Source organism: Cydia splendana, chromosome 1, assembly GCF_910591565.1.
Source record: "Cydia splendana chromosome 1, ilCydSple1.2, whole genome shotgun sequence".
In the NCBI taxonomy this organism is placed as follows: domain Eukaryota; kingdom Metazoa; phylum Arthropoda; class Insecta; order Lepidoptera; family Tortricidae; genus Cydia; species Cydia splendana.
This window is the reverse complement of record NC_085960.1, coordinates 327,891-351,915: the sequence shown is the minus strand read 5'-3', so window position 1 is coordinate 351,915 and position 24,025 is coordinate 327,891. Positions and strand designations below refer to the sequence as shown.

Below are 24,025 nucleotides of genomic sequence, written 5' to 3'. Positions count from 1 at the left end.
TTGTCAGGGCGTTAGAGCGCGTGTTCAGATATTGTGAACACCTTGGCCGCTCCGATATATCTGATGGCGACTGTATTGAAAGTAATCAAGCCACCAACCACGCATATAACTGTAAGCGAGTATATAATAAAAACTGTTACTCCTTAGCACACCCCGCGTGATGTCCGCGTCCTCAGTTACGTGCTACATGTCGTGCAACCATCATCTTCCTTCTTCCTAGCGTTGTTCCGGCTATTTGCCACGGCCCGTGAGCCGGCCCGCGTCAGGCACGGAGCCTGGGGTCTGCTTGGAAACTTATCACAAGAATTGGCTTATGCACTCTTTTTTACAAAAGAGACTGTCATCTGACCGTCCAACTCCGAGAGGAGACTTTACAGCCGTATTCGAACAATGAGATATGTCAAATACTAAATATTGAAACGATATGGGTCAAACAAGTGTCAAAAGTCTAGTCAAAGGTCGAATGTGAAGACCGCTTTAAGATTTGTCCAAGAGTGTGGAGCGGGCTTTAGACTGGCCAGCAAATACCCAGCAGTAAAATTATGTGACAGCTTAAAACTGACACCTTACCTACTCGTATTTAATATACAAAATTGACAAATATGTATCCATGGATGCAATACTATAAGAAAACTTTATGAAATAATCCATTGAGTAGCAATAAATACGTAAGAATATATTTTGTACATAATATAAAATGTGCATAAGCGACGACTTTTTCGATATGATCATCCAGAGGCAAAACAAAAATAAATTATTAAGAACATGTATGAACATAAACAAACCGAACTGTGTATTTATAAGAACATCGACATCGATAACATTTTTGATATGGTCCTCGCACTGTGGCTGAATAGCGCACCCGTACATGACTTTGACGCTAAGTAGATATCAACCTTATCTCATTTACATAAATTAGATTTTTGTACTAAACATTCCAAAAATCCACGCAGAAACCGAAAATGTAAAAAATATTGAAATATTACATGAAATAATACTTACGATGATATGAAATGCCTCCATATCTAATATTTTTTGTTCGGCTAGTGTTTTTACACTCCAAAATAGAGCAGCGCGGCATATTTGTAATTATTTCTAATTTTTCCTGGAATCGTTTTCACATCTGACGTCTCAAAAGCGCCATACTGAATTGACACACGACTGACAATAGTCTGTGGTGAAACTGAGTACAATAAGGCTTAATCTTGCCACACGCTATAGACGTACGTTTCACTTCTATTACTTCTTTGTTTTGTGGGTCGACCTGTATGTAACTAACTTGTAATGGAATCTAAGGTAACTAATTTAATCATCTTCGAAGGATCGTAGCGTCATGAAAATTGGCAGCTGTATGTAGTTCTGATGACAATACAATAATATGGTACTGTCGAACTGATCTGATGATGGAGACAGGAGGTGGCCATAGGAACTCTGTGATGAAACAACGCAACCTAATTGTGTTAGGGGGTTTTAGAATTGTCTCGATGAGTATTAGTTGTCTGTCGTAAGAAAAGTACAGTCAGCGATAAAAGCTTGTATAAAAAATGAAATTTTTGCCAAAAACTTATTTTATATAAGCTGTCGAAGTGTTTAACAAAAACGGGTGCCTCCTCATGTTACCTGGTGATCTCTGTCGTCGGCGAGGCGGGCCTGCGCGTGCCGCAGCCACTGCTGCAGGCGGTCCACGGCCACCTCGGACTGCGCCGCCTCGCGAGCCGCGCCTTCCAGCGTGGCCGTCCGGGACGCCGCCTGAACATGTATTACGTCTTTTCACAAACAAATATAAAATAAAATGACAAGGTAAGTACCTAGTGCAAACGATCGAGTGATATGTGATATACTAGCTTGGCCCTGTTTTAGTTTAGAAATCTGTGCGAGTCAGTGTAGACGCGAACCTCGGCTTGCAGGGTGTTCCAGCGGTCCTGCAATGCGTGTATCTCGGCACGGATCCAACCGGCCATGATATGTGCGTCGGCCAGTTGTCTCCCGACGTCTTGAATCCGCGATAGACGAAGCGACGAGTGGTTGCGCATGTAACTTTCTAGGTCCTGCGAACGATACACGTGATTAAATTTACTGCGACGATGAAAGATAAAACGTAAAATAGATTTTTTATTTTATTTTACGATTGTTTAGGCACTTGTCCCACCGCCGACGATGAGCGATAAGTGAGTAGAACGATAAACTAGAAACGAGTGGGCGAGCGGCGAGAAGCGAGTGTTAGCTCCAATAGTTTTGTCGCTCGGCTATAGGCGAGTGTTCGAGTGCGACGGGCTATTACTCGCGTCACTCGCTCGGGCGGTGCAGCGTAGTCGAACATGCAGACTGATTGGTCTCGCAGCTTGAATTCTAACTACGAAGCGAGCATCGCCGAGCGAGTACCGCTGAGCTAGTTTTATCTTATCGCGGCGACAAACTAGTAGAGCGAGTGTTCTCGCCGGCAGTGTGAACAGCCAGCGATGAACTATTAATATATGTGTCTCTTTTACTAACACAGGATCCTAATCTTTTGTTCGTTTCTTGGGCGAGAAAATCGCCGATAGTTAATCGCTTACTCGCTCTTGGTGGGACAAGTGCCTTATTTAAGATTGTTGTTCCACTTCAAGATGATGTTCTCTTTGTATGAAGACTCACGTAAAGTTGTGCGGAGAGTTCCTCGGCGTCGGCCGGTTGGTGCCTCGAGCGTAGTCGCCGCTCTAGTCCGTCCAGCCACGCCGCCTCCTGCGCCAGCCACGCGCGCAGCTCGCCCGTCTCGTGCCACGCCTCCGCCAGCACCCTGCACAACCATTACAACATTCTACTATTACGCCGATATAGACAGCATTTCTAAAGCGTGATGCATCAATTGAATGATGAACCCGCTTCCAGAGGCGTACAGTCTGAATATCTTATACGCTATGTTTTGCAAATAAATATTAATATTTTGGTACGCAAAAAGGACATTGAACTCCCCTGAAATACATCAAATTTTCAATAACTAATAAACCACGTAAGATACCTCAAATAAATGCCTCACTTGTATCGTTCATAAACGCCGCGAGTGACGTCCGTCCAGCGCGCCGACAGCGCCGTCAGCCGGCGAGCCAACGCCGCCGGTCGGCGCTCTTCTGCCGCTAGCATCATGTCATTTCCTGTCGTAAAATCCACTTGATATTACATCGAGAAACATGAATCGACAATCGTTCAGTACCATAAACAAAGCACAGTACATTTTAAAAGACTTCAATTAAAGACTAGGTTTTTAAAAATTACAAATACGCGAAAAAATGGGACAGTTTGCCTAAAATGTATAGACTCAACCGCGAAAGCTAAAGACTAGGGATGTACCGACTAGTCGGGAAAGCCGACTATCCGGCCACATTTGTAGTCGGCGATTAGTCGGCGACTAGTCGGCAAAAATGGCCGATTAGTCGGCACTTTATAAGTGAAAGAAAAACAGAAAAAAAAACAAATCAACAGTCAATATTCACCATATGTTTTATGTTTATTTTACTAAAATACCTATTCAGGGTGCAAACGAAAATTTAGTATCGTATGTTGGTGAGCTGGTGTTTTCCTCTACAGGTCGATCTCAACTGATTCTCGTGTAATTTCACGTGCAAGTTCGATAGTTATATATTTTTATTATTATTCAGTTTTTGTTTTTTTTAATGGTGGAGCCATGTTATTGCAAAATTTAGAGACTTAGTCAGGGCACGTTGCTCGTAAAGACGCTGACCACAGGGGATAGGTTCTTAACTGGCGACTACGTACGGGAAATAGAGCCTTGGAAATACCTCCTACAAGCTGTATTGACGGTCTGCTCAGGATCATAAAATAAAAGAACTAAAGACAGAAATTGAACGAGGATTCTTGTGATAGGTCTTTGAACCTGTAGACAACACCTTTTAGCCAAGCTAAATTGTGATGAATATAGCGCAACCATAGGAGCAAATCTATTGTTTTTCACCTGAACTTATACGAAACCAATGATCTGGCCGACTAGCCGACTAGTCGGCCGACTAATCGGCCATTCGAGCGCCGATTAGTCGGCTAGTCGGCTAGTCGGCCAAATCAATAGTCGGTACATCACTACTAAAGACACTTGGTTTTTCTTTAGTGTATTATGAAATTATGATATATACTGCAATTCATTATTGTTTTTTTATTAATTGTTACATATGAAAGAAGCATCATTACATGATTACATATTAAATGACTACTGCGTTGTAAAACAAAATTACATATATTCTACTCACCAGCTTCATTCAAGTTCCTGAACTCCTGCGTCTTGTCATCGCACTTGTCCTTGAGCGTCTGGAACACCATCTTCACCTTATACAGCTCGGCCGAGTCCGATATCCTACAATCCTCCTCCTTAGGGATCTGCGCTTCCAACTCCTTCAACCAGCTCTCAGTATCGGCTATCTGTCTGAATACACTCTCGGTGCGTTCTAAAGCCCGCCTCAAGCCTTCGTTCAAGGTGCGAGCACGTGTGGTGGTGTCTAGGGATCGTTTGGTGGGGGAGCCGTGGGACCGGAGGGTTCTGCCGAGGGATTCGTCGCAATCTTCGAGGATCGTGGCGCGGGTGTTGTCGATCGAGGTTAACATCGTTTCGTATTTCTCTTTTTCTTCGTCGTATTTCTGTAAATAAACATGTCATTTATAAAATTAAGTAATTTCATAGTTTTAGCATTGTATGACAATTGACAATCGACGAAGCAAAGTATGGGGTTGCCAGGTCCCGAGTTTGTTTGATGCGGCGAACGAAATAACTTACATTGCTGGTATCCAGCAAACTCTCCAGCACCTGGACGTCCCCGATGGGTATGAACTCGTTGTCGGCGAGGAACTTGTCCAGTTTATCCAGCCACTGCTTCAGCTCTGTCGTGTCGGCTTCCAGTTGTTCTACCAGCTTCACTCCTATGAAGGATACAAAGTGTGTTAATATCTAGATATTAGAACTTATTCTACTTCAATATTTAGCGAAGAGTGCCTAGGGCAGCAAGACTACAAAAGTCATAAAAAATCACTGTCAAAAAAATCCGACCTCAAAATTGCAATCTTTAGTGTAAGCTACCTTTCACAATTCCTTTTTCGATTTACAATCGTGTCGCTGCATATTATTCAAAAGGCGTCTTCATCATTGCATGTTTGAAATGTAGCTTTCAACCTTTTATTGTTCATTTTAAAATTGCTAGTAAACTAATTTTATTAATCATAATCGATTACCTAGAGTTGTATACTAAACAAAAGGATGTATTACCGTTCTCCAGCTTGTCGATCTTCTGTTCCAGCAGCACCTGCGTGTCTCCGAACTTCGTCACCAGGTTCTCCAAGCTGCTCCTCACATTCAACTCCTGCACACTCCCGGCTTCATACTGCTGTCTTCTCGCCTTCACCACCTCATCATAACCCGCTTGTAACTCTTCCAACTCACTACGAAGACTCTTTAGCTCTTTGACTTTATTTTCCATGGATTCAGCGGTAGAAAACATGACATGCTCAACGATAACTCGGGATTCTATATCTCGTATTTTCCGCTGGAGATTCTCGAACTCATCCTTAACGGTCTCCTGAGGTTTCTTATTGATCGCTAATTTAATTTCTACTTCTTTAGCGCTCAAATAGTTCAAAAGCTCCTCGTATTCGGTTCCTAGTTGTTTGGCAGTGGTCTCTATTTCTTCTTTATAAGCGGGCGCGATGGGCTTGGTTAAAAGAATGATCGATTGCGCGTCAAGTTCTTTCCGCTTGATCTCCAGCTGCCGCAGCGCGCGCAGCTTGTTCCGCAGGTGTATGAGCTGGTTGTTGGAGGGCTTGTCCCGCAGCATGCGGTCCCGCCAGGCCTGCGTGTCCTGCAGGGCCTCGCGCAGCGCCGCGGCCGCGCGGTGGAAGCCGTCCTTGTCCTCGAGCAGGTTCATGGTGTTGCGGAGCGAGGTGGCGCCGCGCTGGATGTCGTCCCAGCGCTGTTTTAGCTCTTCGATGATTTTTGCGTGCTGTTCGGCCTCCTCTGTAACATTATCATTTGTAATTATTGGAGAAAAACCTTCAAAGCGGCAGTGGTGGTAAAGTTTCAAAAGTAGACCGCTTTGTGCTAAGGCCGGTAACTCTAACTCGGAAAGATAGCTCGGTTTGAATAATAACTCGTTTAATTTTATAAGGGACCACAAAAATCAACCTCTCCCATTGCTTCGAAAAATGACATTGTTAATTTTTGTAAGAGTTATTTGGTTATTTCATACTGGCGAACAAAATTAACCTAAGTCACGTTAACCTGCTAGTTTGTGAGCATAATGACCGTCAATATTAGGTACCTTTGAGCGCAGGATCAGTGGCCAGCCGTCGCTGTATCTCTTCGACGTTCGCGAAGTCCTGTCGCTGCACGGACAGCTCCTTGTCAAGACGCTCTAAAGTCGCCGAAACACTTGCGCGCGGCACTGAAGAATCTTCTAAGTCACGTGCACACTGAAAAATCTCAGTTTTTTAAATAATTCGTTAGTCACAATCAAAAATATATATTGAACACCAAAACACGTCATTTTAACTACAAGTGCCTATAAGCATTTTTTTATCTCGTCAGTCAAAAATACCAAAAACAAAGCATAACACAGACCTTTTCTAGTCTCTGTAGCGGTCTTAACCCAGTTTTTATAGGGTTTGTACCCGGCCTGGAAATCAGCGCCGCCTGATCAACGCGGCTTTTTCTGCGCGCGTCGCTTGAGGATGTCATTGTTGTAGTCACTGTGTCCTCTCTGTACCATAGACACTAGATAATACACAATACGAACCTTCTCTAGTGTCTCAGTGGCAGTCTTGGCCCAGTTCTCATACGGCTTGTACCCGGCCTGGAAGTCTGCGCCACCTGAGAGTCGCGGCTTCTTACTCCGGCGAGCATCGCTTGAGGATGTCACGGTGACTGTTGTTGTGGTCACCGTGTTCTCTGCGTCCATTGGGGACTGTTGTGTGGTCACTAGTTCCACTTCGAAGCCTTGCTCGCGAATCTGAGGACAGAAACATAAGATATAAGAATGAATCACGTCTGAAATGTTATACACAAAACCTGAAAATGTATCACTGTATTATAGTGTAAATTATTAGAAGAATGTTTTCAAACGACCTTTTTTATCGGGAGATAGACAACAGTAGTTGTAGCTGGGGTAAATAATTAAAAAAAAGTGACTGACCCGTTGAGCTTGAACGTCTAGAATCATAAGCAGAGCCTCCGCCCTATCCTGTAACTCTTCAGCCCTCGCGAACACGTCAGAGAAGTCAACTCCCGCCGCTTCGCCGTTGGCTATCAAGGCGGAAGCTCGCTCCGTGTGCTGTATCGCTCGCGCTTGTTGGAGAGAGACGGAATGCTTGATCTGCTGGAGCGTGCTGATGCGCTCGAGGACCTCTTGAACGGTCGACACTGGGTTCGCTTCCATCTGCAATAGACACGAATTAAAGTTATTAAATGATTTTTTTTCACTTTCTTTTATTAGGGTGGTATTCCACCTATCCAATTTCTTTGTCCAATGTGTATTGCGTCTCACATTTTGCTATTGAGACGCACTGACATTGGCAAAGAAATTGGACCGGTGGAATACCACGCTTATATGCTCCAAATCATGTACCGATATCGGTGGAGCAAAATAATTTGATATCCGAAGCATCAGCTATTTTCTGTCACGGCGGTCAGTGCCAACGCGATATTAATTATTATTCGCAATCTCATATTAATTATTTTATATAAAACATAAGTTGCTTTTATTGATACCTGTTTGAGCTGTTCCTCGGCGCCAGTGGGCTGCAAGTCCTGCAGAGCCTGCAGCCGAGCGAGCTGCGCCAACGTCCACTGACACGTGTGCGACCAGCGCTCGCCCAGGGCTCGCAGCTCGTCTTCCATCTCTACCACACCCGCTGCAAATAAACACATTATAATGTGACAATAATTGTCAATCGGTCTCGATAAAGGATGTTTACTGGTTCGGTTTCAGAGGGTAGCAACTCACAGTTAGCCAGTACGATTACTCTGGGTTGTTGTTCGCGTAGAGCCATATGTAGAGCAATGCTTGAAGACCTAACCATTAATAGCAACACTAAAGTATAGTGAGTTGAGAGTGCCGCCCATACGAATCATCAGTTAACGGTGTGGACGGTGTTATATCATACCTGTGTCTTCATTATCATCCAAAACCAAGACGCAGTCGGCCAAAGCATCTACTCTAGGCTGTTGTTCGCGTAGAGCCTCATGTAGAGCAGTTATAGCGGCCAGGCTGGCTGAAGCTTCTTCTGGGGTGTCGCCGGGTAAAGGACCCAGCTTGGATATGCGGTCTTCCGTCGCCGTCAGCCATTGTCTGTGAACATGCGAGTAGTAGTATTAATTAGACCGTACTAAAGCCAAGCGGAAATGGATACGAGGGAAGTATATCGGTTAATAAAATGTGTAGAAACCTTACAGCTATTGAAATTTCGCTCGAAATAGTGTTTAACGATTTTTTTACTATAGTACTTAGACATGTCATTCGTAGAATTTCTCGGAGTCGACTTACCGGAATTCATGTCTAGTTTCTTGTTGAGCCTTCATGAGCGCCTCGTGGACTTGCGCCTGCCGCGCCATGCCGCGCGCGCGCAGCTGCTCCCAGCGATCCGCTAACAGGCGGAGCTGCAGCCGCACCTACAAAACACGGGCGATACCCACGATCACCTTTAAAAAGGAAACGACTCATCCCGGCCGTCCGCCATCATTTTATAGTCTATCGGAAGTTTCGCGTTACCAAACGGGAAATCCTCCCCTGCCCCGGGCCGGGGCCGTTCGACATATCTGATATAACGCACCTCCCTCGCCTCGGCGCCCGACAGCGCGCCGTCGGCGGCCAACCTTGCGCCCAGCGCCAGCGCGCCGCCCACGCCGGCCTGCTGCGCCGCCAGCTCCAGCAGGAAGGCCTCGTGCACGTGGAAGTGCTCCTTCAGCTCCGCCAGCGCCGCGCCCGGCGCCGGCGCCGCGACATATCGCATGTAACGTACCTCCCTCGCCTCGGCGCCCGACAGCGCGCCGTCGGCCGCCAGCCTCGCGCCCAGCGCCAGCGCGCCGCCCACGCCGGCCTGCTGCGCCGCCAGCTCCAGCAGGAAGGCCTCGTGCACGTGGAAGTGCTCCTTCAGCTCCGCCAGCGCCGCGCCCGGCGCCGGCGCCGCGCGCGCCGCCAGCCGCTCCTCGGCGTCCAGCAGCCACGCCAGCGCGTCCTCCAGCGCCGCCGAGTAGCCGCCCAGCTCGCCCGACCCCGTCGTCGCCGTCGACAGCGGCCGCGACCCGCTCTGGAAACGGGGCCGATCGTTTCAGATATATTCTAGTGGTGGGACCCCGATTGTAGGTGACGACTATTTAGTGGGAAGTATCGATTGGTCGATTACGATCTAGGCTATTCCGTTGCGGATGATGTCCGGCCCCGGATATAAAACTGAAAGCGACCCGATATTATGTGACGACTCGAACCACTCTCTCTCTCTCTCGACCTAATTTCGGTATGAATGCATTATCGTTTCGCGCGTCCTGTCATATGGGTTAGCGTTAAAGTTGAAAGAAATAAAACATAGTTTGGCAACCATTTTTTGAAACGATGTCTTTAACGAAATTTATGTTTGATTTCCCTTTAGACTGAAACGAACCTCCCGGTTTCCTTGTTTACCTCGGCGGTGTTCCCTAGAGGCGAGGCGGGTTCCGAATCGGGGCCGACATTCTCCGCGTCGGGTTCCATCGTCGCCAGCTCGGGCGTCGAGTGCGGCAGCGATTGGAACAGGCACATCAAGTACATCATGATCGACTTCTTGTCCGGGTTTGGTGTGTTTACATCTGCAATCACAAGTTCAGAAAGCTTTACGTATAGTCCGGGAAATGGCGATGCTAAATGTATACTTACTCGAGCTTCGTAGAAACCTATTGGGATATGGAAAAAAAGGTTATATAAAGTTTATATTTTAGCGAGCAGGAAAACGTCTACCGATTTTATTAAATTTCAGGGGGTTGGTCAGATTTTGTAATATCACAAGTACAGTATCAATTTGGACTAAAATGTCCTAATCCACAATCTGATTAACGATTTGTTGAAACCCCCACCAACCACTGCTCAACATAGACGGCTCAAAGTGGTTAAATTAATCTCCACGGGGTAGCAAGATATCACTCATATATTAATCTGACGCGCTCGAGTAACTACAAAAATCCCCTCTTGGGCTCCCGGACCAATTACATAAGAGAGTCATAGAATGTATTGGTTCATAAGTTTGTATGACTTCTTTTTCCGCACAGACTAATCATCCTTACTTCAGAACACAGAGCAGGAACATGTGTAAAATGCGTCCAGAATGAACGAACATGCCAGGTGGCCTGTTTGCGAAAGACTCGCTAAACTTTTGTTATTTTGTTAGCTGAAGATACAGGTTGTAAAAGTAAAACCAGGCGATAAAGTCCTTGGTCCCTTTTTTGGTAAATGACATCTGATTGCAGTTCACGTAGTACGATGTTCAGAACGAGTTCCGAACGTTTTGCCAAAGCAAATGTTTGGTGCCCAGTGACATGATGTCGGTTTAAGATTATAAATATGAAAATGCTTGCGATAGCATGTAAAAGAGGCCTAAAGCCTATTTGCAAAATATTTTTTCTAGTTTTGACTTACCTTCAGGGTCCAGCAACCGGTCTATCCCGAGGTAGTTGTGCGCCAGAGTGAAGGCGTGGTCGAGGCGCTCGTTGGGCGGGCGCTGCGCCACCTCGTGGAAGTCGAAGAGTTGTGGTCGCCAGCGGTGCAGCAGAGCGTTCAGAGCGAGACCGTCGGCCCACGACGACGTGAAGTTCGTCACGTCCACGCCTTCGTAACCCTGCAGTGGGAAACAAGATCATTTTAATATAATGTTAAAGAACCGACTTCACAAAACGTCAAACATGTCATTATTTTATGGCCTTTATCAGCGGTTCCACTACTTCCACTTCACGAGGTGGTATTTACCCAGAGAAAATGCATGTTATGTGTGCCTATACAAGTGCAAGTTTTCTAGATTTCTCTAGGGTTAACATCAAATCTGGACTGTGAAGTGTACTCTTTCAAACAAAAAAATCCCGATGAATTACGGTTAAAAATATTTTTTCTCAAAAATGGACGGCAAAGTCGACTTTGCCGTTTAAAAAATAGGTTGCGAAGCGCGTAGTTTATGGTCAGTCAAAAATTAAAAAGTTAAAAACATTGCAGTCTCGATTTTGGGACTGCAATGTTGCATACAAATTCCATTATTTGTCGAGTTCCAAACTTTTTAAAAGTTGAAATGGCCATATCAAATGAAGGCACAGGCCCATTAAACAGCCAAACAGATGATTAGTACCGCGACTATTTAGCTGTCTCAAATAGGTTGGCGTATTTTCGGCAGAAAAATACACTTCTATTTTTTTTATAAAAAAATAAAAAGGCGGCAAAGCTAATTATTTCAATTGTTTCTACTTCTTTCTGTGAAAATATATACTTAAGAAAGTTGCTTTTGTAAAATATTTCTATGATATTTATATTTCTTGCACCATTTTTGAGAAAAGCACTATATATGACTCGGCTGGAAGGCTACTTGCTGGCTTCGGATTCAATTAAACGGACTCCCAAGGTCGTCCGTTTAAAACGAATCCTCAGCCTGCAAGTAGCTACTTCCGAGCCTCGACAATAATGTACTATTAAAATACGTTACCTGAGTATGCGCGCGGCACCACGCCAGCAACGTTCGTTCCAAGCTTGTGTGGTGCAGCTCTGACATTAACTCTTTGAGATGGTACTGCACTTGCCAATGGAGGATAATGCTCCACACTAAACCTGCAACATGAATTGAAAATTAGAAAACACCGTTAAATCGAGTTCTTGAGAACTTATGATATATTAGAGGTCCCATCTACGATATATAGTTAAACCGGTGTTTGTAAGGGGTTCGGGACGAGCAAGTTACACCATACTATAGATAATGAGGTATCCACCCTCGCTTGTTGACTGGCTCGTTTTCCCGTTAAAAAGATAGCTTTTGTCACGATCGCCCACCTAGGACACTTAGTTACGTAAATAAAGAAGATCGATGGTTACCGAGTATTAGCTTGGGGTTGCCGTCGACGACGTCTGCGGCGGCGATGTTGACCAACCTGACGCCGGCATCGTTGAGCGCGCGCAGCGCCGTGCTCACGTTGTTCACATGGTGCACGCGCATACGGCCGCGTTCGCGTTTCTGTAACACAACAACACAGTCAGTCAATAAGCTGACCTGGCCCCTATCAGCTAGGTAATTCTTCATATTTTCGCGTAGCTTTATATTGTAAGAGGCATCTGCATTTTTTGTCGCATATTCCCCCGAGTATTTCGTTCTCCAACACTCAGCAACAGGTGAATTTGTAATATAAGCGGCCTCGAAAAACCAAATGTGTCGCTTGATCCAACTAATTGGATTTTGCTTTTTTGACCTTACGCTTCCACTTTGGCAGTCACAATCCCTCAAATCAGTTAATTTGACCAACTAAATGCGACTAATGTGAGGTGTACTCACATATTGCTGCGCGGTGAGGATCTAATGTGAGGTGTACTCACATATTGCTGCGCGGTGAGGATCTAATGTGAGGTGTACTCACATATTGCTGCGCGGTGAGGATCTCGAGCAGCGACAGCAAAACCTCGCCGTCGCGCAGGTCGGCGAACAAGTCCGCCACCAGCGGCTTCCCGTTCTGTGAAAAAACGAGGTTATTAGTTCCAGAAGGAAGGCATCATAGTTGCCCTAACTGTAAAACTGACTATGGTCCGACTTCGCAAGAGACAAAGTGTGAAAGCGCGACCACAAAATTCAAACTCCTATGAAAATATGACGTTAATAGACGTGCTGTCACACATTGTTGATGCCGAGCCGGGGCAACTCCATCTTGGCAATGTCATCCGATATATGTACATATACCTAAGTCAGTATATTCGTATTTGTACCTACTTTGCCGCAAAAACTTCACTCTATCGTCTTACAGGCTTGTCATTATGTTTTACCGTCACCCATGACGATAAACGATAACACACTTATTTGCAACAAAAGATTGCAACTACAAAGTATAAAAGCTTTACCTTACTATAATAGCTATAATATTTTCGTACTCACCTTGACCAGTTGCGAGTTGATCCATTTTGCAAATGTTTTCTTCTGTACGTCCTCTCGCTCGTCTGTAACAAAACCAACACATTACTACCAAGCATTTTTACTTTTCTAAATAGTTCCATCGTCCAAACTGTGAAGTAACCATGTTCGTAAACCTTATCGCCTAGACATAAAGTCTTTATTGTCAAGACACAAGAAATCAAAACCACTTTATATCAAAAACACTGGTTCTTCGTACCATCTTCAACAGTTTGGTCCGAGGCAAGCGCGCCCGCGATCACCTCCCATCCTTTCAACAGCGTTATCATCGCATACTAATACTGCCTCTAGCTATTATTTTATAAAACAAATGGAACAGTTTGTCAACAATGCCGTCTGTTTGTCAACTGGCGAATATCTGCGGATGAGCGGTGAGGTACTGAGGTACTATAGTTGTACGAGAGCTGGCGCGCGAGAGCAGTATCTATTTACTGACGGTTATTTAGCCTCACGTATTTTCAATCAGTGCGATAGTTAAATTCGATTAACTACTTGGCAGTCTGAGGGCAATGTAAGTAGTATCAATTCCAACATATAGTACATCTACCAGGTATTTCCTACTTGTATGTATGACTAGTGTACGTTTTGTTTCGTCAGCCCTTCAGATTACTAATTTTGGTTCCTAAAATTTAAACTTATGTCAATTAATTAAATTTAAAGTTCGTATTCCTGCTGCGGGAGTTTGCTATACGAAGGGTTAGTTAGTATTAGGTACTTAATGAGCCTAAACCGAAAAAAAATCGACAACCGAGATAAAGATATATTACGTATTTACTTTTTGTTTCTTATTTTTATTTGAATTAATTTTGGGCCGAATCCGCATTTGATATTAATACCAAAATAATCTTTGCAAGCTCCCGGCAAATGTGCAGATGGAGACAGTGCGTTATCCGCGCTCCAGCGGCTGCGATCGGGCTCGCCTCGCGACGCGCCCAAAATTGCCACCGCAGCCCTACGTCAGCTGATATCCATAGGCAGATAACTAAAAAATACCTACAACTAAGGGCGGTGGAGTACCGACGACAAAGCAAGATCAATATGCGCGTCCACTCTACGCATCATACGCTTCCGAAGATATGTAAAATACCGACGATATGTGTTATCCGAAATGTGATGATGTAGGTGACTTGGGGTAAGTGTAAGTAACTAGATAACTATAATTCTTTAGAATAGTAAGGTGGTGTTCAATGCAAATGATTAAGAATTAATGTAGACAGTAAACAGCACTTAACACCTCGACTCGAATTCTCACGATTGCATAGCAATGTTATAAATGTTATAAGTAATCAAACATGCAGTCCCGGACTTTAATTCTTGGGGGTTCATTTTGAAGTAGGATATTTCATAACGTAAGCATTTAAAACCAAACAGGTTATCAATTAAAGTCTGTGACCATTGATTGATAACGCAAGAACTCATGTTCAATATTCAAACTTATCTGATCGAGTGACACAATATATTTTTATTGATTTGTTAACATATTTAACGAAATCGTTTACAACCATATGTGATACACACAGGTCAAGCCTGTACCGTATTATATATCACTCCATTGACACCATCACTCGGCATTCATCTCGAGAATTAGCAATTCGAATGTAAACAGTTGCGTCACCTGCGCCAGCGACGTGCAACAACTTGGATCTAACTTAACTGAACGATGGTCGACTTTATGTGTTTGGAATAAGGTTTAGGTAAGGTTAGACAGTTAATCGAGAAGATAGTAGTGACAGCAACACTGTACTGATCATTTATAGACCTTTTGTCTTGGTGATAAGGTTTAGGTAAAGCCAAATGTGTAGTATAAGTTAAACCTGTGCCTTGCAGACCGTGCTTGAAGGTCAGTTTTTATTAACTTTGATGCTTTGCGAAACAAAATTTCAGAAAATTACTTGGCCATTATTTAGTGCTTAGATGTGAAACATTAAATCCAAGAACTTAGGGTTTCCAAGTCAAGGCCGGAACGATAAGATAGGAGCATATTGTTTTACTAAATGGCCAACCAAGTTGGCGACTTCATTAGTTAGTGATGTCATTAGCGATCTGTCACACGTGAAGATTGGAAGTCCATTATGTCATTACCATTAGGTACGTGATATCATCTATTGACAGATATAAAAGGCCGAACTATAAATAAAACCGCCAGAAATATTTTCTGGTTATCGGAGTTATCAATATAAAATTTATTTTAAAAATTTGGTTTGGTCATCATCCAAATAGCACGAAACATAGGTATGTTTTTAGGTACGCTAGGTAGGTACACAGAAACCCAGACGAATCGCGAACCTTATCCTTTATCGTCCAAGCAAATGTTTTGTAAATTACAAATCATACAGTAACATTGACCTACCAAGTTATATCTCAAAGCATCCGAATGTCAGGGCCAAGTGCAGTGTCCAAAATACCCGGCTTCAAACGTTGCAGTCTGGCGTGACGGTAATCTTAACGATACAGACGTTCCACGTCTAAATTTAGACAATAACTCAAGCAATATTTACACTAAGTTGCTTCAAGCATCTGCTTGAAGACGCGTTACTTATTATGTTATGTCTGTGCCCGTTTCCACGCGCAGCATCCTGACAATTATTTGTGGTTTTGTGACCAGGCTCCAATTTCACCACGGTGACAGGTGCGACAATTGTAAAACATCACTGTTGCTGACGTCACAGGCATCCATGGGCTACGGTTACCGCTTACCATCGGGCGGGCCGTATTCCTGTTTGCCACCATCATTGTATTATTTAAAAAAACTTTATTATATCGGAATAAAACAGATATTTCTTTTGCGTAGTTTCTGACAATTTAGTGCTTAGATGTGAAACATTAAATCCAAGAACTTAGGGTTTCCAAGTCAAGGCCGGAACGATAAGATAGGAGCATATTGTTTTACTAAATGGCCAACCAAGTTGGCGACTTCATTAGTTAGTGATGTCATTAGCGATCTGTCACACGTGAAGATTGGAAGTCCATTATGTCATTACCATTAGGTACGTGATATCATCTATTGACAGATATAAAAGGCCGAACTATAAATAAAACCGCCAGAAATATTTTCTGGTTATCGGAGTTATCAATATAAAATTTATTTTAAAAATTTGGTTTGGTCATCATCCAAATAGCACGAAACATAGGTATGTTTTTAGGTACGCTAGGTAGGTACACAGAAACCCAGACGAATCGCGAACCTTATCCTTTATCGTCCAAGCAAATGTTTTGTAAATTACAAATCATACAGTAACATTGACCTACCAAGTTATATCTCAAAGCATCCGAATGTCAGGGCCAAGTGCAGTGTCCAAAATACCCGGCTTCAAACGTTGCAGTCTGGCGTGACGGTAATCTTAACGATACAGACGTTCCACGTCTAAATTTAGACAATAACTCAAGCAATATTTACACTAAGTTGCTTCAAGCATCTGCTTGAAGACGCGTTACTTATTATGTTATGTCTGTGCCCGTTTCCACGCGCAGCATCCTGACAATTATTTGTGGTTTTGTGACCAGGCTCCAATTTCACCACGGTGACAGGTGCGACAATTGTAAAACATCACTGTTGCTGACGTCACAGGCATCCATGGGCTACGGTTACCGCTTACCATCGGGCGGGCCGTATTCCTGTTTGCCACCATCATTGTTTTATTAAAAAAAACTTTATTATATCGGAAAAAAACAGATATTTCTCTTGCTAAGTTTATGACAATTGTCACAAGAAACACTACAATTGTCACGAAATTCCGACATATAACTCATTACCTGTCAAGAATTACCTACAATTCTTCTAAATCTTGACAATTGTCAGAAACTACGCAAAAGAAATATCTGTTTTATTCCGATATAATAAAGTTTTTTTAAATAATACAATGATGGTGGCAAACAGGAATACGGCCCGCCCGATGGTAAGTGGTAACCGTAGCCCATGGATGCCTGTGACGTCAGCAACAGTGATTTTACAATTGTCGCGCCTGTCACCGTGGTGAAATTGGGGCCAGATGTAGTCTAATCCACCGTTTCCAATAGTTCATTGTTTCCTATTAGGTGTCAAGAATCTAGTAATCGAATCTAACCGATCTAATTGAAATATTGTCGTAAGAATGGCTTAGGCGAGTATATATTTGGCCAACAAGTGGTGTCACTGAAAGATAGAGAGAAAACACTATAATTTATTATTCTTATTAAGATCCTAAAAGATATGTCAATAGGTTTTTTGATCGTTACCTTTACTGAAACAGTCAAATCGGACCATTTCAAGTCTTTCTTGAGCATTGTCCGCATCTCGTCATACGTTCTGAGTTTTTCCGAGACGATAAGTTTATTAATTTAACGCTCCACGTGTGATATTGTTCATTCATAATGCAACATGCAGGCCCGTGTAATCAATACCCTTAAACCTTTAACGGGCATAAGGGTCTCAGTAATCACGTAAAAATGAACCCTGTCACTGCGAAATAAAGTTCAAAATCTGGCTTAAACCAGGCACGCTCGACCCACTTCGGTTTATGACCGAGACTAACAAACATAACAATACAGAAGCAATATTGAAACACGCGACAAAATCAAATGTCATTTAGAATATTACGTCTTAGGCCTCGCAACTCGGTGGTATAATTTGATCTCTAGCAATCATAATAGCTGGGGTTCCTTGTCAACTCTGCCATACTCAGCTAAGTAATTGTAGGGCATACTCAGGTTCCTTGTCAACTCTGCCATACTCAGCTAAGTAATTGTAGGGGATACTCAAACTAAATGATCGTTACTGTAGGACCTATACCCCGAAAACAAAGACAAAATAATACTGCTCCTTAGAAAACTTCGACATATGTCCAAAATATTCAAAAAGAACACCTCGTATGTGCAATCAAGAGTCAGACTTAATGGAACCCTGTCAATAAACGTTAGTGAACAGATGAACATTATGAACATCAGTGACAGTCACCAAACAGTTGACGGCACCGTCGTCCACACTTAATTAAACATAATAAACCCTATTGCAAATCTGTAAGGTCTAATAAAGATCAGTTAAACGCACATTGATCAGTTGCTGTTACAAAGGGCGATGACGGGAGCTAAGTGACCTGTCAATTGCACGTCCAATCAAGCCGGCGCGGCGCGTCGGAGCGATCGACATGTCATACCAAATAGTGAGATACATGTGACGTGTGCGTTTGAACCGACGACAATAGTTAACGGGCCATTTCATTACGACGAGACTGGTTGATTGCATGGACCACGTTTGATGGGTTAGTTAAATTTAGTGGTGACACTGACAACTGGCAAGTGGCAACTCGTAGAAACCTGTCAACGACAACGTCAAGCCGTCAAAAGAGTACACGATCGTTTCTTAAAGTTAAGAATCAGGGAATTCCTTTCCCTTTGCACCCCCGTAAACGACACGATAAACGTCATATTTAAATAGAAACGGCATGCAGAGTTTTAGACGGACAAGAAATTGTAGAAATTAAAAAGTGGCAACATCGTAGTGTCGTCCCTTTCACATCAATCTAAGAAAACGGGACGACACTGCGATGATGGCACTTTTTAATTTCTACAATTTCTTGTCGGTCTATAGACTATAGCTTCGTCCGACACTAAATGGGCGTATCGTATGTTATAATCATATGTCAAAAGCGCTAAACATTCTGGCAAGTGTGTCATGACGACTGACAACCGATAAAGATATTTCATGGACATAATACATTGTCTACACTACAACACAGTTATTCATTGTTTAAACCTCCGCAATAATCACGCGACGCGTGCGCGAGATCGATACGGATGTTCTAAACTTTTTGCCTCCAATCCAAGTGTCGCTATTACTAACAGCAACATTTAACCGATCAGTATTGGAGCTTATCTCGTTTCAATAAAGATTATGAGTGGTCAGTCGTGTCGACGAATACAAGCGATAGTTATCTGGACGGTAGGCCTAATAACGAAGTCGTAAGGTGTATAAATCATATCGTGTGTAGATTGTATTCTTCTTATTGTTGGCGCGAGCGCAGACGAGTTGAGCTCTCATCAGACACCAGTGTAATGTAACCGTCCCCGATCCTAATCCGTAACAAGCAGGGTAAGCGGCCACCGTAACCTAAGGAAGATGTTCAGCGAGCTGCGATGAATTCATTGGCATAAAGTGGCCATGCAATTTTGCAACTAATTGTACATTCAGGGATCAAAAACGTAGTGTCGACGCTTTAAGAACCTTCTTTGAACAACCCTATAGGTCTATATTATAGTCTCTAGAGAAAAAGTCGGCATCAGGAGGAAATTCTTCAGGAACAGTACAGTGACATGACCATTTCGTTTTCAGGTCGTATGGAATGATGTGCATGAACGAACGCCTTGCCAATAACGAGCAAAGTGGTCGTAGAGAGCAGCCCTGGCCATCATATCAAACAACTCCTGAGCACTGCCCATGCATTGTACACGTCTTTCCTTAGAGTGTATTAGATATGGGTATCTAGAGATGGTCGAACGCTATCAAGAGGTCGACTGGTGGTAGAATGCACCGTGCAGTCCAGATGGCTTTTGGCAAAATGGAGACAAAGTACATGTGGTCGCGATCCGCATCAGCAATGAGGGAACAAGAAAGAAGAAAATGGGTATCTACAATCGAAGGTTGTAATTATACTGGTTCTCTAAGCCAGTCCTCGGTAACTGATGATAACGAATGAGGCGCCAGAGCGTGTGCATTCCGCGCATACGCGTCGGTTTAGAGAAACCAACACAAGAAGCGCACGCGCAGACACTCGATGCTCCAGAGCCCGACACCAACCCCTTTCACGATACGTCTTTAAATATCATGTTTCCAGATTCTTATATGTATTACATTTTCTAGATCTTTGGAATATTATTTGAGTCGTTGTAGTAGCTTATATTTGCGGAAATGCAAAGTAACTCGCATGACTTGACGAGACATTTTATATTGAAAGATTCAGATGCTCAGTGAGATGAGAACAGCCTGAAAAAAAGAAGTTTTTGATAAAAACGGATATCGCTTATGCAGATCGTGACAGAGAGGAATATCTACTTGTATCAGTAGTAGCATGGCATGATAAACCCAACTCAACAAAACAAAAGATATCACATTGCCGCTTCCGTCCGTGTTGGATCTAAACTTTTACCTAGCAGTCAAATTAAACATATTAAAAGAGGTCACTCGCGTATGTTAAGTCAAAGATTGCTCAACACGGAGCTAAACAAGCTTATGCTCCATCTCACAGAAGTTTTGTAAGTAGTCAAATATAAACCAAAAGCAAGCAAAATATTTGTGAACAGATACAAACGGCGTTTTGCTCCCAGCTCGGCGAAATGACGCTGACGATCTCTCGGCCCTATTAGGCACACCAGTCGTGAACTCATGTTACATTGTGCATTGCATGTGCTAATGCATACATTTGCATAATCAGCAGTGGGCGATCTTTGGGAGGAGAGGCGAGACAAGAAGACTTTATGAAGACCCAAAGGAACGACTTTTATCTTGCTAAACACCTTCCGAAATAACGAAAAAAAAAATACTGTTCCATAGAAATCATCCATATTACAGAATCATGTAATGCATTATTTCTTACACTATTACTCGTATTATGTATTTATATTTATACAATTTTGAAAATGCCGTCTATATAGAAATATAATTCCGGATATTCGACATCCGCTGCACTCTTTTGGCGTTACTCATAAACACGCTACAACTACAAGCCTCTATTAGCTATTTAGTAATTGTAAGAAAGGAATAAAACATAAACTTGTAAAGTTTCATCAATAAGGGGGTTTCTCGCTACGAATATGCACAGTTAGCTTAGGTGGAATCTATCAGTAGATGAGTCAAAGTTTTTGGGCCGTCACGGTTATCGGGAATGATCTCATCGTCAGTGACCGCGGGCGTCGGGGTCACGCTTTCGATAAATCAAAGTATTCCTTATCGTTCACAAAACAATGGCCGTCTGTTTACATGGGCCCCAGATTATATCTGACCCACGATTCATTGACAAGTTTCTGGATCGCTGTTATTATCGACCTTTACACGTCCTCCAAAAACTTATTTCTTTTAAAAACTTAAAAAAATAAACTATGCTTGTGTGTTTTGTCAAAAACGCCTAAAGTTGACATGACATTAGCGACTTAGCGTACTTATGCGTGTCTTTGCACCGACTTCAATAGAACAAAGTGAGGAATTTAATTGACCGAAGCGAAGCGAAGGTCTACGTTTTGACTCGGGCATTTTGCTTTCGTATGTCCGGATGTTCTCCTCTACAGGTCGCAATTCTTAACCGATTCTCGTGAAATTTTGTGACCGAATTTTATGACTAAATAAAATTTTTTTGTCAATCCGGTTTTTGGAAATTTTTAAAAATGGCGGAGTCGTGATACCTGGCGCCTAAACAAATAGTCGTATCGATATCATAAGACTTTTTTCTTTTTGAAACATGTTTACAGAGTTAATAGCAAAAAATGCAGAAAAAAATTATCGCTGGTTTAGGCGGTATTTAGATATTTAATTTTAACTAATTTTAATTTGAGAAGGAGTAGCTAAAGTTCGTCAACCCACCTAAGAACTATTTGGCTCAGTTTGTAAACGTTCGCTTTTTCTGTTTGCGCAGAGGGTCTGGGTTCGATCCCCAGTAATTGTATGCTGGGATATTATAACTTTTTGTATTTTTTTACACATAAATTTCGTATTGTTTTTCTTTAATTTACTATACACCGTGTTTTTATTGAATTCCATTAACTTCGGGGTATAGTTAAGTACGTTTAAAAGAACTAAATGGCATAGTTAATTTTCAAAAAAAAAATTTTTTTTTGTTTTCTTTTTTGTTTTTTTTTTTGTTTAAAAAGTAATTAAATGTAGCATATAGCGTTGTTGTAACACGGGCATTACATTTAACTCAACCAAACAATTGAAATCTGTGACATATCAATGTCATTTCGTACATCAATCGACCGAGATTGTACTTAAGTTTAGTAGCAAATGTATGAACTCATTCTAAACACTAATCAATATGTAAGCCGGCCCTAAGGCAAGTGTACACGCTTGTAGAGGCCTTATAGTAAAAAAATAAATTATGGATTATCTCCGAAATGGACTTAATTAGAACATCGGTGTCTTTGAGAAAGTTACTTGATTTAAGCTCAGGAATGCACCCTTGAAATTAACGGAATCCAAAAAAAACACGGTGTATTTAAAGCTCTTAGCACCATGTTATTTCAAGCTCTGCTCGCGAGGTCTACAGCTCACAGAGCCACTAGTTTATCATAATTAAATTAAATATGGTGTATATATAAATAAGAATTTTTAAACGTCATATTTTTAATTAGACTGCAATTGGCATCCTGAGTTTGCTTGGTCCGGCTCTACATGCTTACCAATTATGGTCAAAGGTACAAAAATGAAGCCTAATCCATTACCACTAGCATCATTGTAATGTGAGACGATACCTCGCTGAGTACCTCTACTATAATAATCATGCCAACGATCCATAGCGGTCATTATGTCCGCGGAAGTGCAATGCCTCCTTATTATATGTATGTCCGCTTACAGCAACACTTCACTGTCCTTCGATGGACTTTAGATCCTTGCAATAAGGTTCACAACTAGTTAACTGTGTCGACGTACGTCGGTCGCAGGCAGGATTAACTCGCGTGAGTGGACAGACTACGCATGCGTAAGTAGGTAGTAGATGCATTCAGAGGTGTGACGGTTGACACCCGCGCCACCTGCCCTCGGCGCGCTGGGCGCCGGCGCCTGGCAGACTCCTCACTTCTTACACTAGTGTCAAGAATTAAGTATATGTAAGTATAGAGAACTGATAGCATACCAAAATTATGTCTTTTATTTAGGCATATTCATGTATGAAGAAATATAAATGCAAAAGCGTAGAGCTGTAAAAATTATTAAAAACTATAATTCATTCAAAGTTTTGATTATTCTGAGGTAAGCGTTCCGTCACTTCCGACTGAACACCTAGCGACCTTCACGAGGAAGAGTTTTGGCCGAATCCGAATGCCGATCTCGCCCATATTACATACTGGCCGAGTTTTCTAGCACGCAATGTATAATTTTATCACTCAATATATTCAGATCAATATCCGAGCCTCCTGCATGAATCAATCATTAGCCGCATACGGCATCTGTTAGAAGCTATCCCACTCTATTAACTAAACAAACGTCGTCACATTAAACTAATGGAAGTAACTTTCACACGCACCCGTCGCTCCGTCGCTCCGTCGCGTCGGGCTGCCGCGGTGATAACGGCTCTTACATTAACCCTTTATCAGATAGGGCCCGCATGGTGCCCGTATTATTATGAGGTCGATAAATACAAAACCTTAGCTAATATCTATCAGTAAGTCAGTAGCAGAAGTTAAGCGGGTGATGTCCAAAATCTTATTGAACTGAGTTGTATTGTATATTATATAGTCCAGATAATTTTGAATACCCTTGCCCATTACCTTACATACCATAGTGTTGGTAGGAACTCAAGTCTTGTCAGTCTATAATTGAGGTTTTACAAGAATCAGCGCTTAAAAACATCTGAGTGTTTGAAGTCACAAGTCGAGTCCTCTATTGAGTATTTTCTAGGGCAATTCAAAAGGCGCAAAGGGCAATTTGAACCTCTGCCGTCAAAAAAATATTTACTAACCTAGTACTGCATAAATGAGGTGAATGCTAATTAGATAATCAATTGGCCACACGCGATTACTATGTAAGTCCTGCTACCTGCTTAGTCTCAAAAGTCAAGCTTAAAAGTGACTTAAGTCCATTAAGTAACTGATATCTAAGTATACTAGCCCATTATACATGTCTGCTCAAACCAAAACAGTTTATAAAAATACTTAAGCATTTCCATAATCGATGAATTTGTATGCGCGATTAAAGTGT

The 24,025-nt window shown here is 42.5% G+C and overlaps 1 pseudogene; it reads right to left on the bottom strand.

The window, feature by feature from the left end:
• The window catches only part of LOC134798597 (dystrophin-like), a 36,919-nt pseudogene that overhangs the window by 2,803 nt on the left and 10,091 nt on the right, over positions 1-24,025 (bottom strand).